The 6,000-nt window shown below is 45.8% G+C and overlaps 1 protein-coding gene across 1 annotated transcript in view; it reads right to left on the reverse strand.

Annotated features, from left to right (window-relative positions):
- ECRG4 (ECRG4 augurin precursor) overlaps positions 1-3,579 on the reverse strand; it is a 43,437-nt gene extending 39,858 nt beyond the window's left edge. Inside the window, exon 1 of the mRNA XM_075334262.1 lies at positions 3,517-3,579. The gene's annotated coding sequence lies outside the window, so the exon portion shown is untranslated. The remainder of the gene's footprint in view (positions 1-3,516) is intronic.
- Positions 3,580-6,000: the final 2,421 nt, after the last annotated feature.

Genomic DNA, 6,000 nt, shown 5'->3' on the forward strand with positions numbered 1-6,000 from the left:
CCACAGCAGAACCTCTAGAAAAGGGGTAAATTACCGACAGGCAAGCCCCTGGCCCGGAGGCTGTAGTGGAGGCCGAGCCAGGTTCAGCCAACAAGGGCAAGGCTTAAGGAGTCAGCTGAAGAAAGGAACACATAGAGGGGTGCACCGGCTTTCATTCCAGGATCTACCCAGGATCGGCAGAGGTCCCTGACAGTGGGTTCCAGCAGTCCAAAGGCACCAGTGTGCTGCAGCCCAGGAACTGTGAGTAAACATCTTGAAATTGCACCCCCTGGTGTTGTCTCCGTTATTCCACCTGCACTATTCCATCACTGCATAGACACTTACAAGCACCAACTGTTGCCCCGGGGCACCGCTCCACCTGTGGGGAGCAGGACCATCCAAGCTGCCATTCCACCAGCCCCGGAGGCCTCATACAGCAGTGGCGGCTTAATAGCCGCAAACCACAGGTGGCGTCACGAATAATACAAACTTTAATCACCCCCAAGTCACCAGCCATACTAATTGACCCCACCAGGGTACGGAGTTGGGCCCAGCCACCACTGACGTCCCCCGGACTAGTCCGGCCCGGCACCGGGTGTCCCATAGCCCTGGGGTGGGCGAGTCATAAGATGTAGCAGAGCTGAGAATGTTCCTATGTAGAGGTGTAGTAGTATTTAGGATGTATGTGTATTGGTATAAAGTGTAATGTTATGTAGTATATAATGTATATAATGTATATATGCATGATAAGATATAAAGTAGTGTTATGTAGGAATGTATTGTGTCAGTTATTGTAATGTATAAGATGTAGCACAGCTGAGAATGTTCCTATGTAGAGGTGTAGTAGTAGTATTTAGGATATAATGTATGTGTCTTGGTATGAGGTGTAATATTATGCAGTATATAATGTAGGATGCTTAATAAGGTATTATGTGTTATAGGTGCAGGTGAAAGGTTAAATCTGCCCGGCAACAGACAGTTGGCAGTTGGGATTAGCCTATAGGGGAGGAGCTAGTGCAGAGGTAGAAAAGCAGTTTCTGTGGGAACGTCAGTTAGGCCCAGCCTCTGACAGATACAGACCTAAGGTCTGAGGAGCAGCATAGCTGCATGACATGGGTGTCCTGAAGAGAGGGAGACCATTACATAGGATAGCGTCACTGAGGAAAAGAGGGAACATTTGAGAAAGTGAAGGAGGTGACCGTGACATTGAGCGATGTAGTGGAGCCGGATCAGCGCACTGACTGAAGGAATGAGTGACCGTGAGAGATGGTTTCTGGTGCTAGACAGAGCAGGACAAGGAATGAAATGAGTGTCTTGAGCGGGTGTTCCCTAGGCGTCTTCAGTAGCTTATAGCTCAGTCCAGCCATATTGGCAATGTCTCTCTAAGAGGGAAAAGATGTGGAACTGCTTGAGGAGGAGAAAGTCTTCCAAGGACTGTGATGTAGTACTAGGCTGGGTAGTGAAGGGAAGAAAAGGACTCATGGAGGTTGGAACAACTGAAGTGAAGAATGTGTGCTTAATGATCCTCTGTGACACTGAAACGCGCAAAAAGATTTGTGTACACTATCTAATGTACATTGTTGTTGATGTTGCCAAGTTTATGTTCAGTAAATTAAAAATTTTTATGAACTTGTGGTTTCACTTAATGAACTTTGCACCATCTGGTCCTGGCCGGCCTAAACCATCTGCAACGTGCAGCAACACTACACACCCAACCAGGACCTCCATTTTTATGTAACATGCTCGTAAGATGACTATGTTTCCCACGACAACCACCCCGCACCACATTACAACTGCCCACTTGATAAGATTTGTCATTTAGAAGTCTGCAAAGACCAGTGAGCAAGTAAAAAAAATGCCAATCATATTGCTTTTTGAGACAAATCTTGCAATCAATAAATATTGCAGCATTTTAGAGGGCTGGGAGAAAGAATGCACTCCCACCTGATCAGGACCCTGCGACATGATCTCCATTCTTAAGGGTACTTTACACGCTGCGATCTCGCTAGCGAGCGTACCCACCCCCGTCGGTTGTGCGTCACAGGCAAATCGCTGCCCGTGGCGCACAACATCGCTAACACCCGTCACACGGACTTACCTTCCCTGCGACGCTGTGGCCGGCGATCCGCCTCCTTTCTAAGGGGGCGGTTCATGTGGCGTCACAGCAACGTCACATGGCAGCCGTCCAATAGCAGACGAGGGGCGGAGATGAGCGGCCAGAACGCAGGTGGACGCAGGTAAGGAGATGTTCATCGTTCCTGCGGTGTCACACATAGCGATGTGAGCTGCCGCAGGAACGACGAACAACAACCTGCTGCAGCAACGATATTTTGAAAAGGAGCGACGTGTCAACGAGCAACGATTTTTCACGTTTTTGCGCTCGTTGATCGTCACTCCTTGGTGTAACACGCTGCAATGTCGCTAACGGCGCCGGATGTGCATCACTAACGACGTGACCGCGACGATATATCGTTAGCGATGTCACAGCGTGTAAAGCACCCTTTAGTCTGCCCCAGTATTCAGACATAAACACTGCTTTTCTGCTCAGATGGAATTGTGAAGGTTCCAGTCGATCAGCTACTACTGATTGGCTACAGCGGTTACGTGACAGTTTTTATGTCAAGTGATGAATGTCAGACCCAGGGCTGACAGCAGTGGAAATACCTTGCTCTGTGGAAAGTCATCTTAACATTGAAACAACCAGACAGAAAAATCATACTCGAAACACAAACCTCTTCTGTGTTCTGAATTCCCTCCTGGCTTTTGCTCCAAATGCAAAATACTGACTAAAATGGCAGCATGTGTCACGTGACATGAAGATCGCGGTGACGGAAAGTGTGTAAAGATTTATTCCTGCTTTTTTTTATTGAAGGTTGCATGTGACTTTGTGTCACTAGAGTTAAATGTAAGTTGCTTGGGACATGTCATGTTTATTACAGCCAATTTAGTAATCTAAAATGCCTATGTGACAGCAAGTCACAGACAAGTCGTTCAAAGGTTTTTAGTTTCATGATTTGTCTGAAAATTGAGTCACCGTGCAGCCCAAGCCTAATAATATGAACAACTTTGTCATTTTAAACCAACAATACCATAGTATCACCATAGATGACTAAGTTATCCAATCAGTAGAATCATAGAAATTGACATTGCATTGTGATATGAATTCTATCAATATTGATCAATTGTGTATCTAAGAATAAATTAGCAATTTACTGTACAAAAAAAACAATTAAAATTACAAATTTAAAATTTGCTTAAGTTTTTGCCTTCTGTATGATTATAATAACACGTAGGTGAGATTAAATGTATATTTTATATCACAAAATACAGTAAATCATAGCGAGAGTTCTGTGCACTAACTTTATGGGCTTAGCACTCCGTGCCATGGTAAATAGCTCACTCACTTGCAATATGTAAAATTCTAACTGAGAAGTAGATTTCTGAGCCTACCTATTCTGAAATGAGCTTCTGTTAGTTTTTAAGCGTTTCTCGCTTCTGGAAAAAAAAACCTGAGAAAATACATATTTATTACTTTACCTCTGAAGTGATGTGCTTTCCAAGTGCGTGTCAGTAGACAAGGGTGTCCAGTGTCCCTCGGCTGCACAAGGTATTCCTTATATACCCTGTAGCTGTAGGTAGTCTTTTCAAATCTAGTTGGATGGGAGGTGAAGTCGTATGAAAGGCACTTTCATTACAAAAAAGTTATGAATACCAGACCTTCTGTAAAAAAAAAAAAAAAAAAAAGGTTTGGCAGAGGCTCCTATGGCTGCGGGATTCAGGTTTCTGTATTTTCACAAATCCCACATCCTAAACTGAAATTACTTCCAGATGTGTAGTAAAGTTCGATCACTGTCACTTAGTATTGTACTAAAATGTAAATTAAACTGTATATTGTATGGAAATGTAATACAAACACATAAGGACAAGTACAGTGTAAAGGCCCCGTCACACTAAGCAACATCGCTAGCAACATCGCTACCAACATCGCTGCTAACGAACAACTTTTGTGACGTTGCTAGCGATGTTGCTGTGTGTGACATCCAGCAACAACCTGGCCCCTGCTGTGAGGTCGTTGGTTGTTGCTGAATGTCCTGGGCCATTTTTTAGTTGTTGCTGTCCTGCTGTGAAGCACAGATCGCTGTGTGTGACAGCGAGACAGCAACAACTAAATGTGCAGGCAGCAGGAGCCGGCTTCTGCGGAGGCTGGTAACCAATGTAAACATCGGGTAACCAAGAAGCCCTGTCCTTGGTTACCCGATATTTACCTTTGTTACCAGCCTCCGCCGCTCTCACTGTCAGTGCCGGCTCCTGCTCTGTGCAGATGTAGCTGCAGCACACATCGGGTTAATTAACCCGATGTGTGCTGTAACTAGGAGAGCAAGGAGCCAGCGCTAAGCATTGTGCGCTGCTCCCTGCTCTGTGCACATTTAGCTGCAGCACACATCGGGTTAATTAACCCGATGTGTGCTGTAACTAGGAGAGCAAGGAGCCAGCGCTAAGCATTGTGCGCTGCTCCCTGCTCTGTGCACATTTAGCTGCAGCACACATCGGGTAATTAACCCGATGTGTGCTGTAACTAGGAGAGCAGGGAGCCAGCGCTCAGTGTGCGCTGCTCCCTGCTCTCTGCACGTGTAGCTGCGTGCGGTGGTAACCAAGGTAAATATCGGGTTGGTTACCCGATATTTACCTTAGTTACCAAGCGCAGCATCTTCCACGCGGCGCTGGGGGCTTGTCACTGGTTGCTGGTGAGCTCACCAGCAACTTGTGTAGCGACGCTCCAGCGATCCCTGCCAGGTCAGGTTGCTGGTGGGATCGCTGGAGCGTCGCAGTGTGACATCTCACCAGCAACCTCCTAGCAACTTACCAGCGATCCCTATCGTTGTTGGGATCGCTGGTAAGTTGCTTAGTGTGACTGGACCTTAAGATTTGTCATCCAGCAGTTAATTTTTCAGTATGTTTTATTCTGAAACATATTAAATCTTTATAAAGAGGAAAATAATAATTAACAATAATATAATAAATAAATAATAATATGTATGTGCATATAAAACCAGAAAACCAAAACTGAGTACACAGTAATCAAAAAGGCTCATAGCAAAAATCAGAATGACCCCCACGACTTAAGGCGGCGTCACACGCAACGATGGATCTAACGATATATAGCCAGGGTCACGGATTCCGTGACGCACATCCGGCATCGTTAGCCTCGTCGTTGCCTGTGACAGCAAGGAACGACCGTTAACGATGGAAAACACTCACCAAATCGTCCATCGTTGACACGTCGTTCCTTTTTAAAATATCGTTGATTGTAGAGGACGCAGGTTGTTCACTGTTCCTGAGGCAGCACACATCACTATGTGTGACACCTAGGGAACGACGATCTGCAGCTTACCTGCAGCTGCCGGCAATGCGGAAGGAAGGAGGTGGGCGGAATGTTATGTCCCGCTCATCTCCACCCCTCCGCTTCTATTGGGCGGCCGCTTAGTGACACCGCTGTGACGCCGCACGGACCGCCCCTTTAGAAAGGAGGCGGTCCGCCAGCAACAGCGACGTTGCTAAGCAGGTAAGTCCCGTGTGACGGCTCCAAAAGATTTTGTGCGCCACGGACAGCGATTTGCCCGTGACGCACAAACGAGCGTCACGCTTCGTGTAACACCCCCTTTACTGTTACTTCTGCAAAACACATCATGCCTTTATAAAAGTACAAGTCCACCATTCGATTCTTAGTTGCATTTATTACTTTCGTATTGCGGGTATATTAGGGAGCTTTAATTTCTGACTGGATAAATAATTTTAGTCTCTCTGCATGCATCCATCCTCAAAGGGAGCTAATTCCTTTCTCAATACTTCAACAACTTCTTTGGCATTTCTTAATCACCCTAAAAGACCGCTATGCATCGCATTTTATTTCAGAACTATCCTTCTCAATTAGACCTGCATGGAGCTTATAACTCAATCAATTAATTTAAGGAAGCCTGTCAGGTGATTCATGCAGCCCAAACAACGAGCAACATGTATCAC

The sequence above is a fragment of the Anomaloglossus baeobatrachus genome, chromosome 2 (assembly GCF_048569485.1).
Source record: "Anomaloglossus baeobatrachus isolate aAnoBae1 chromosome 2, aAnoBae1.hap1, whole genome shotgun sequence".
In the NCBI taxonomy this organism is placed as follows: Eukaryota; Metazoa; Chordata; class Amphibia; order Anura; family Aromobatidae; genus Anomaloglossus; species Anomaloglossus baeobatrachus.